Here is an 11,731-nt window from a genome sequence, read left to right as displayed (position 1 = left end):
TGTGGACTTAATACTGCTATCTTTTCACTGTCTTTGACTGGGTCATTCTCTTATCATTGATGTCTGGGATTAGCCCTGCAGCCTCTTACATAAAGGGGGGAGGGGTTGTGAAAGCTGTGCATCCACTCATCCCCTATCCCACTGATACAATGACCTTACTTTTGCTCCTTAAGTAACCCCCTCTTATAGGAGGAGAAGCCCTGCAAACCCACGTTACCGGACCAACATGACTTCCTGCTCCCTTGCGCAGCCCCTTGCAATATGAGGAGAGGCGCTCCCAGTCTGCATATACTTGCCAACTTGTCTTAATTGTTGCCTGAGATAGCCCCTTGTATCTAGAGGCGAGGCTTTCCCAGTCAGTATATTCGAGTGTCAATATTGAACTGTACCTATATGTAATTACCGTTCCCAGTCCTGCATTGTGACTGAACAGCATCTATATGTATCTACCTAATGTGACCTACCCAGCACTGCACTGGGACTGAACTGTACCTACATGTAACTAGTTAATGCGACCCATCCAGCCTTGTGCTGTGCCTGAACTGGTGCTATATGCAACTACCTAATGTGACCTATCCAGCACTGCACTGGGACTGAACTGTACCTACATGCAAGTACCTAATGTGACCTATCCAGCACTGCACTGGGACTGAACTGTACCTACATGCAACTACCCAATCTGACCTACACAGCACTGCACTGGGACAGAACTGTACCTACATGCAACTACCCAATCTGACCTACACAGCACTGCACTGGGACAGAACTGTACCTACATGAAACTACCTAATGTGACCTACCCAGCACTGCACTGGGACTGAACTGTACCTACATGCAACTAACTAATGTGACCTACCCAGCACTGCACTGGGACTGAACTGTACCTACATGCAACTACCTAATGTTACCTACACAGCACTGCACTGGGTCTGAACTGTACCTACATGTAACTACCTAATGTGACCTATCCAGCAATGCACTCGGACTGAACTGTACCTACATGCAACTACCTAATGTGACCCATACAGCCTTGCGCTGTGACTGAACCGTACCTACATGCAACTACCTAATGTGACCCATCCAGCCTTGCGCTGTGCCTGAACTGTAACTACATGCAACTACCTAATGTGACCTACCCAGCACTGCACTGGGACTGAACTGTACCTACATGTAACTACCTAATGTGACCTATCCAGCAATGCACTCGGACTGAACTGTACCTACATGCAACTACCTAATGTGACCCATACAGCCTTGCGCTGTGCCTGAACTGTACCTACATGCAACTACCTAATGTGACCCATCCAGCCTTGTGCTGTACCTGAACTGTACCTACATGCAACTACTTAAAGTGACCTACCCAGCACTGCACTAGGACAGAACTGTACCTACATGCAACTACCTAATGTGACCCATCCAGCCTTGCACTGTGCCTGAACTGTACCTACATGGAACTACCTAATGTGACCTACCCAGCACTGCACTGGGACTGAACTGTACCTACATGCAACTACCTAATGTGACCCCCAGCACTGCACTGGGACTGAACTGTACCTACATGCAACTACCTAATGCAACCCATTCAGCCTTGCGCTGTGGTTGAACTGCTTCTATATAAAACGACCTAATGTGACCTACCCAGCATTTCACTGGGACTGAACTGTACCTACATGCAACTACCCAATGCGACCTACACAGCACTGCACTGGGATGGAACTGTACCTACATGCAACTACCTAATGTGACCTACCCAGCACTGTACTGGGACTGAACTGTACCTACATGCAACTACCTAATGTGACCTACCCAGCACTGTACTGGGACTGAACTGTACCTACATGGAACTACCTAATGTGACCTACCCAGCACTGTACTGGGACTGAACTGTACCTACATGCAACTACCTAATGTGACCTACCCAGCACTGTACTGGGACTGAACTGTACCTACATGGAACTACCTAATGTGACCTACCCAGCACTGTACTGGGACTGAACTGTACCTATATGTAACTACCTAATTGTGACCCAGCCAGCCTAGCGCTGTGATCAAATTGTACCACCTGTAACTTCCAAAGTTGAATATGCACTTTCTGTAACTATTGCCTAGATAACTCTGGGTTTTGTGCACTGAAATAAATGTCAAAAATAAATAAATACTGAGCAGTTAATTGCAAGGTAAGCAGTGTCTGTATATATTTCAAGCATTTGGAATAAGAAAGGCGCATTTCCCAAAAGATGCCCTACACTGCAATTGGAAAAATAAAGAGCCCTTCTTTCCCCTTGCTCCAGATTCTGGGGGGGTAAATCATATGATATCCCCCCTGCCTAAAATTGTGGGGGGGATTTATCCCCGCTGTCCCCCCATTTCCTAGGCCCATGGCTGTATCCCACGACCACCAGCTCACTCTTCCATGTCACAGTCCCTCACTACCACCACCTCAAACCTCCTCATCACAAGTCCTCCACTACCACCATCACACTCTTCCTCATCACAGTCCCCAATTACACAACTTCAGTCTTCCAAGCCACAGTCCCCCACTAACCCCACCTCACTCTTCCTCGTCACAGTACACCATTACTAATCCCTTCTTATATAACGAACAAACAAAAAGAAGAAATATTTCATAGAACTGATGTTGCGTAGCTGAAGAACAGATATTGAAAACAAATGTGACATCAGCTATGCTATCAGAAAAAAAGACAGAATTACAGGTGGTGGGAGGCATTGCATTAAAAAAAAAACATGAAATTCAGTGAAAATATCTTTAGTTGAAGAGATGTAAAGGTGCCAATATAAAGCAACACAAACCCTGAAATTAAGAAGGGATTGGAAATGATGCCACCTTAACTATTAGGCCCCATTGCACAGCCCCTAAGCACACTGATATCACAAATGACATTTCACACATTAAACTCACATTTCAGGTTATGTGCCCCATGGTATGATATCAACTGCATTCTACGCATACGCCTGATCTTTCTCACGTGTGGCCTGCAGTCTCTCTCTTCCCTGATAATCTTGCAGTTTTAAGAACACATACAACGTGGCTCAAAGTGTGTCTCCCCTGCAGTGCATGTTTTGACTGCAGTCTGTCTCTTTCGCCTCTAATATATCTCTTCCGTTGCAGTCACTCATTTTCTCCTGGAATCGTTCTGCTGCAGTCTCTGTTTATTCAGTCTCACTCTTTCCACAGCACAGTCTCTTTTGCTTCACAATCCTTTTTCTGACAAGGGTTTGGCACGAGACTCTGCAAGAACATTTGGACCCTGTGTACTTCCAAATCCCCTCTTCCTGGATTTCTGCAGTGCCCGCTCAACTCTGGCTTTAACTAGAGAGTTTCCCCTTCGTCTCTCTTTATCTCCGGTCTTGACCAGGATATTCCTGCCCTAGCCTTCTAGAGTTATTTGCTTTGATCCATCCCCACCATCTTAGGAGTACTTCCTGGCCCAGGCCTTGCAGCGTTCCCCACTCTCCTTCGTTCTCACAGTACTTGTTCACCTCCTCTCCTACTGCCCGAATCTTCCCCACTCTACCTTTTGTCTTTCTTCACTGCCTGCCGGGTTTCTCCCTTACCCCGCTCCATCATATTTGTCTCCGTTGCTCTTTCTGTGCCTTTTTTCCTTCTCCTCCTCTCTCAATCTGTGGGGGTTTTCCCCCTCTGCCGGATCTCCTCTATCACTCTGTATCCCTCCTCCACTTTCCTCTGAAGATGTTCCTCTTTTCCCATTTTCTCCATTTCTTTGTGATATTCAATCATCTGCTCTCCTTCCCTCATCTCTCTGGATGCTCATCCTCCCTGCCTTCTTCTCTACTGCGTACTTATTCCCCTGCTTCTTCCATCCTTTTGTTTCTTCTCCTCTCGCCCCTCTCTCTAAGATGTTTCTTCATCTCTTCTCTACCTCCTCATTTTCTGTAACCCCGTCCTCCCTTCTAGTTTCTCTCTGTCATACCACCTCAACTTCTTCCGACTCTCCCGTCCTTCCAATCGCCTCTGTCTGTATTTGCTACTGCTTTTATAATTCCCACACTTCCCTCACAATCAGCCTTGCGTTTATACTCTCACTGAAAGTGATTTGGGGGCATGCATAGCTGATCCGTGGCAGTTGGGGAAGAATTTAGAATCAGGTGCTCTGATTAGAGTAACTCTGAACCAACTGAAATTCCTTTGTGTTTGTTTAATTGTGCTTGGGCAGCCTCAGAACTTTGCTCCCGAGGGATTATTAATGCTGGCTGTCATCTTGGATTCAGGCAGCTCTTCCTCCTTGGCTGCCTGGCTCCAGGATGGCAGTGCTGGGGAAGTGCGTTGAATCCATGTGTGCGATTCTCTGCGTCTTTGGACTGACTATGAGCTCCTCTATTTAAAAGTGGTGCGGACTAGCAGTACACCACCTCACAACTAAGCGTACGTTCTTGTCTTCCTATAATGACCGGTCTCTGCTGAAGTTGGAACGCTGCTTGCTGAGTGCCATAGATGAGGACACATATGTGGGTTTTACTACAAAGCCACACTTCTGATTGAATGTGATAGTCTAGGGACAGTAGGTGGATCTCAGGAACCTTTGAGACCTATAGCACACAGAGGTAGGGATTGGTTGCAGGGCCTGGTGATTTCCCTGTACGCCCCTCTGGGGGCCAGTATCAAGGAGAGGGCAGACCCCAGAGTATACAAGGCCCCAAACCCACGCCTAGCAGCTGTGACCTTGTCATAGCTGTCAGTCTCAAACACCTGTATATTCTGGTGGAATGGGTACTAAGGGCTACCCAGCTGACATTTCTATTTACTAACAATAATTTAACCTAAAAAACAACAGAAGCCTATCTTCCAGTTGCCATCTGTCAAATTTGAGATGTACTGGTTGTATGTTCCTTTGCCAGCGGGAGTTTTTATAATGTACTTTTTTACGTTAAAAGTACATCGACATGTTTTTAAAAAATATATATATATTGGGGATTCTGCCCCAAACTCGCGTTTACAATATTTGTATCCCTACCCCAATCCCCTTACCTTCATATTTTATTTGATTCATTTTTTTCAATGTACATTTTTCATTAAAAAAACATCAAAAAACTCCCATCGGCAAAAAATCTGTATACCATTCAGAAGATCCTGGATTTTTTGGCACATGGCATTCCCGATTCATGTCATTTTATTTTTACATTACACATGCAGGACTACAAATAACAGTATTCGAATGATGACAATCTAAAGTCCTGAGCTTCTTCATTAACAAAATTGAATAAATCATTGGTCACATCAATGCCTTAAAACTTGAAAGAGCTCTGCTAGCCAACCCCCAGGGCACTGCCCTCCTGGACAGATTTCAGCCTCTTCTTTCCTAAGGATCTCTCAGATGCACTCACTTCACTCAAACCCACTACATACATGGATGACTTCCTCCCAGCATCCCTAATTGAACAACTCACTGGCACTGGCACTTTTCCCAGGGTCCAAAAAGTGGCTTGAGCCCCCACTAAATGCCCCCCACCGCAGGAGTTTAGCAGGACTTTGATAGGAACATGCCCTCCTGGACCGGAGCCAAAATTTGGAGGAAATTGGTGTAGGAGTTCCTGAGAAATCGTCTATTTTACATTCGCGTATTTTGCCCTCTGCCTGGTCTGACCCGTGCCGCTGAAAGTGAAAGTAAATCAGCACCAGGTGCGCAGCTGGAAATCCTGATGGGAACTCGGCTGTGGAACACCGCCAGACAAGCAGCCCAAAGTGGAGATATCCTCACTTCCGGAGGGCGTCCTATCTGTGGCCGGTGACATAAACAGCCGCCCTCCGGTGACATACGACAGGAGGAGACACGGCTGCAGGCATGGTCAAGGAGCAGCACCCCGCCTCACACCCGAAGGTGAGCAAGCCGGTGCCTCTCTCCCCTCTGGTCCAGTGCTGTGGCCCGAACCCTCTTCCTCAGTACGCTAGCAAGCACACGAGGTGGCCGCTTTGGGGAAAATAAGACTGCAAAAAGGCACAGTTCTTCCCTGTGGGACCCTTACCAGGAGAGCGGATGCCCGCACTGTAAACACACTGCACCCTGTAACGAGGACAAGCAAAGGGCACTGAGAGCAGTCTCCTTATTGTGAAGCGGACCGTGGATACTTCGCAACAGAAGCACCGTCCGGTGCCCTAGACCTCATAGTGCCTGGTCCATGTGGTGACAACCCAGGAAAAGGAGGTTAGAGAACCCCTCTTGATCACACCATAACTAGTGCTGGCATATCGGTGTCATGATATGCAGCCTCTGACTGCTTCGCCTCGGCGCACATACTCATTCGAGGTCCTCTACTGGCACCCACATCCTGGCCACCCCACACCAACTATTGGACCCCAGAGACGACAGAGGAAGCTGGAGACCTTAATCACCCCCGCTTTCTTTATCTGACCTCTGGATCAACAAGGTAAGGGGTTGTGGGTGACAGTCAGCCAACCCACTGGTCCAAACGCCACACCAGAAGGGCATATACGTTCTCTCACAGGACCTGATACTCTGGGACAGACACATTGAATGAAAACAGTGGCAGATTCGTGGCGCTGAACACAGAATATAATTATGACTTGTAGGGGATAAGCAGACACTTGCAGAGCGACCCCTGGCACATGAGGGCGTTTTCTACTGGCCCGCACTCCTGGAATCATCCTGAAGACGTCTGAATCGAATACTGATAATGTCATATAGTATTTGGTGTCCTGGCATTACTTACGAAGGGAGGGAATCACATAGAGGTGTCCATGAGTCACCCCACGGACCAGTAAAGGCTGCACTGGTAGACAGTCCTGACCTGGAGAAACATAGGAGGTGAACCCTCCTCCAACAGAGAAGACCTGCAGCCCTCTAAGCACCAAGGCAAGGCAGATTAAGGCCTCACAGTCTGAAAAAACTACGGAGCCCTGCACACCGGAAGAAGAATCACAGTCTTCACGAATCGCAGTTGATGCAACTGGCCAGACTGCGCAAGGGACTATTAGAGGGTTGGGCCCCAACACTGGGGCGTGTGCCCTCCTCTAGGTGTTGCAGACACAGCCATCACGAGGAGAAGACCCTTCCCAGAATTACAAGTCATCGTCGGACCAACGTCCTAGGAGTTACGACAATAATCATTGGCGATCCCTTGTGAACAGAGGTGTGGCCGCCCTCCCCCTCAAGGGCACATCCCTAAAACAGGTGACCGAATTCTGTGGTTTCTACTGCTATTGAGAGGGTTGGGACCCCTTCCTAGGGGCGTGTGACCTCCTCCACAGACAGCTTATCACAGACTGGAGCTTGCATACATTGCAACTGGAGAACGGAACGGATTGCAATACCAGAACAGGTCCTCCTCAGAAACTGTGACTTCACTGTGAAGCAGCTGGCGCGGTAGTGTACGGGACGAAACATAGCACATCCCGCTGACACAGTACCAAGTAGGAGGTATATGGACATAAGGCGGAAGTTTGCAGCACATCAGTTTGTTCCACACCGCACCGTCTCAAGCTCTTCCCCAAGTTCCAGAATGCCGACACCAGGAACAAAAGCTGCCGCAATTAAGAGTGATGTAGCGGCCCTGCTAACTGAAATCAAAAGCATGAGGGCGGACATTGGTGGGAAAGTTGATAAAATAACACTGAGTATTGACAAGATGGAAGAAAGACTGGAAGAGTTTGAACATAATCAGACCTCCCTTGGCATGCTTAAGTTCCAAATAGATCAAAGGATTATGGAGATAGGAGCCAGGGAGGAGGAGTTCTGTCCTAAAATGGATGATTTGGAGAACCAGAAACATCATAACAACCTACGTATCTTTGGCATTCCAGACAGAGAAGGGGAAACTGAACAGGACTTGAAAAGGTCTCTTCATCGATCATGAAAATCCTGTTTGAGGACGAGTCCATCGACAAACCCAAAATTGACTGCATACATAGAGACGGAGGGACTGCAGGGGATTTGAAGACAGTCCTAGCACTGTTCCACAACCATGCTGATAAGGCTAGGGTCCTTGAGAAAGCCAAGCACACCCCACAGATCCTTCTGGACACAGCGAGAGTGTTGATTTTCCAGGACGTGTCGTCACTCACACTGGCTATGAGACGGATGTGTATGCCACTTACCAAATGGCTCAAATAAAAAAGTGTCCGGTATCGCTGCTGATGCCCATTTTCGCTCACATTTAAGTGGGAGGGAAGCATGAGACAACTGAGAATGGAGAAGGATATCCAGAATTGAACAACTGATCTTTTGGGAAACCAGGAGACTGAGGCGAATCAAGGAGGGAGACGGGATGACGACAGGCAATGATGCATCCATGGCCCAAAATGGAGGCGAATACCAGGGTCCAGGAAGTATAGGAGGATGAATGCCTCACCAGTTTCGGACCACTGAGAACCTTATGGGTGCATAACATTGATGCGTTGATCGACTGCGTGCCCGGCAGGACACGATGTCGCCTGCGACGAGGATCTACATGGGAGAATGCAAGGGTTCATATCAGTTAGTGATGACTACAAATGCACGCACCAACGCTCTAATGATACTCCACTTGAAAGGCAGAGCTTCTAGGGGACCCCATGGAGCAAATGCCGATGAGTGTCAAGAGGTACTCGCGAGTGGGCCAAGTTAAAATTGAGTTAATGAGAAAATGTAATAATTCAAGGGAACCGGGAGGGTCGGGGGGCGGGAGTGGGGGCTCAATGTTTAGTTGGATGTTGTGTGAATGTACCGTGGCAGTTCCGGTTCTCACTGGTGGTCCAACCCCGGATAGGTGACGTTAACCGAGCTGGATCAGATGGTGCCATGGAATCAGGGGGGGGGTTTGTGGGGAAAGGGGAGGGGAGTGGCACAGGAACCAAGCATTCTGTATGTACAAGCTATGTGGTCTAGAATGTTATAAACAGAAGTCAGATTTGTTAGGGTCTGCCACACGTGCACGACATGTAATAGATAGGTAATGGCAGGAAAACTTACTTCAAAGAAAGGCCTGCTCTCTAGAGTCTGTACACTGAATGTCAAAGGGCTGAACTCCCCTACAAAACAGTGTCTTGTGTGCAGGGAATTCCAGAGGTCTGAGATAGACGTGCTATTTCTACAAGAGACCAAGTATGCACACAGGGAAGAACGTAGTATTCTACAACCAAGGGTCGGGATGAAATACTGGGGATCGGGCCCTCTTAAGAAAGCGGGAGTGGGGATGCTCATTAGAAAGGGCTAGAACCTGAAGGTCTCCAAGGTATGGATGGATGTGGAAGGGAGGGCACTTATGGTGGTTGGTACCATCTGTGACCTAACGGTCACGCTAGCGACACTGTATGCCCCGAATGCGGGACAAGCCAGGTTCCTACGGCGAACAATATCGAAAATATTGTTAGAAGCTGCTAGGCATGTGATAATTGGGGGAGACTTCAATCTATGGGCGAGTACTGAAATGGACGGACACGCATATAACTCTGATCTGCCCGAACCGACCAATGCCGGTCGAATGGCGGTAGTAGAGATGATGGCGACATATGGGTTACGAGATATATGGCGGGAATCACATCCGAAAGAAACAGGTTACACCTTCTACTCTGCACCCCATGGCACTTATACCAGAATTGATTATGTATACATTTCAGAAGAATTGGTAGGAGTAACGGCCTGTTCTGAGATTGTACCCATTTCTTGGTCAGATCATGATATGGTTACCGCTGATATAGACCTCAGTGCCCTTCCACGCAAAGGGTCGAAGTGACAATGCAATGAGACGCTGTGGATGGATCCTGTCTTCCGGACAGAAAATGAAACCGAGATAATGGAGTACCTCAAGATTAATAACACGGGGGAGATATCAAAGAGGACAGTATGGGACACAGGGAAAGCAACAAGCAACATGGCGGGGGATACTGATCAGGGAGGGTGCCAAGAAGAAAAGGCAAATGGGTTCGATAGAAAGAAAATTGAGGGAGGAGATAACACAACTAGATTGGGCCACACGGACCGCTACTGAGGGCAGGGCAGAGTAGATTGCTGTAGCCAGGCAAAGGCGGGAAGAACTCTGTCTTCTTGAGGAAGGCTGAGTCGTCCGTAAACTACAACTCCTCAAACAAAACATTATGAGAAGGGAGACAAAGCAGATGCTCTCCTGGCAGCTAGACTATGAGGCCAGAGGGAAGATAGATGGGTGACAACCATAGATGAGGGGGGACGAGATGCCCAGGACATGCACGGGAAGAACATCTGAGAAGCGTTTGTGTGGTTTTATGAGCATTTATATGATTCTGAAGCAAACCAAGATAGAGCTGAGATAGAGGAATACTTGGGAGGTGTGGAGATGCCGAAGCTCATCTGTGTAGAGGCAGATGCGACGTATGCCCCCATTACGGCTGAAGAGGTAGAGAAGGCAGTGAAGCGGTTACCACTAGGGATGGCCCCTGGGAATGACGGCTACACGGCAGGCTTTTATAAGACCTTCCTGTCGCCCCTCCTCCCCTTTCTGGTTGAACTATTCAACAACATATTGGAGACAGGATTAACGTCAGATTCCTTCTCAGAGGCTTTGATAACTGTAATCCCCAAGGAAGGGAGATGTCCCAAATACTGTGGATCGCACCGACCGATATCGTTACTCAATATTGACTCAAAGATATACACTAGGATCCTAGTGGCGAGGCTGGAGATATATATGCCTCGGCTCATACATTCAGATCAAGTGGGTTTTATCTTGGGGAGGCAGGGTGGGGACACGATGCGCAAAACATTACACCTGATAAATGAATCCAAGACGATGACAGGGGAACCTGCTCTCATGTCCGTTGATGCAGAGAAAGCCTTCGACCGGGTGGAATGGGGATTCCTGGAAGCGGTTTTGAATAAGGTATGACTGGGTGAGAGATTTAGAAGGGGGGTAAAGGCAGTCTATAAGTCGCCTAAAGCCTCTGTGTCAGTTTACTCTGACTACTTGTGATGGTTCGCCCTGGGTAGGGGTAAAAGGCAAGGCTGCCCTCTGTCCATGATATTGTTTTGCCCTATCGCTCGAGCCTCTTGCAAAGGAAATCAGATTTGACCAACTAGTAGAGGGAATGAGAGTGAATGAGAAGGAATATAAGATAGCTTTAATTATGACGACCTATTACTACATGTAAAAAAAAACGTTGATATCTATACCAAGAGCCATACAATTGATAGAGCGCTACAGATCACTTTCTGGTTTTAAAATTAGCAGGACTAAATTGATCTTGTTCCCCTTGAATGAACCCACTCAGCTAGACACTGATAGGTACTGAGTACTGGGCCTCACCATTGGAGAATCCACATTGCGATAGTTAGGGATAAATCTCACACATAATTTAGATACCCTGTACGAGGCCAACTTCCCCCCTCTGCTCGATAGGTTTCAGGCTGACCTAGCAAAGTGGCAGAAGCTTACGATCTCATGGATGGGGAGGCTAAATGCAGTTAAGGTTTCTATATCCGTTTCAGATGCTCCCAATTAGTATACCCAGGTCATTCTTCAGGGAGGTGAAGAGGGCTACCTTAAGATTTCTGTGGTAAGGGAAGAAATGAGAATTGCATATTACGTACTGACGCTACCCAAGGAGAAAGGGGGGTAGGTATGCCTGACCATGAAAAATATTATGTAGCAGTCCAATTAAGGATTCTAGTTCCTCATTCGAGAAATCAAACACACTTGCAGAGGGTAAATCTTGACAATTATAGTTTCTTGCCGGCCACCCTATCAGAGTGCCTCTGGGTACCAAGGGACAAACTGACTCGCA

The sequence above is a fragment of the Ambystoma mexicanum genome, chromosome 11 (genome assembly GCF_040938575.1).
Source record: "Ambystoma mexicanum isolate Mex_15411 chromosome 11, UKY_AmexF1_1, whole genome shotgun sequence".
Lineage (NCBI taxonomy): Eukaryota > Metazoa > Chordata > Amphibia > Caudata > Ambystomatidae > Ambystoma > Ambystoma mexicanum.
Note: the sequence above shows the minus strand (reverse complement) of the source record.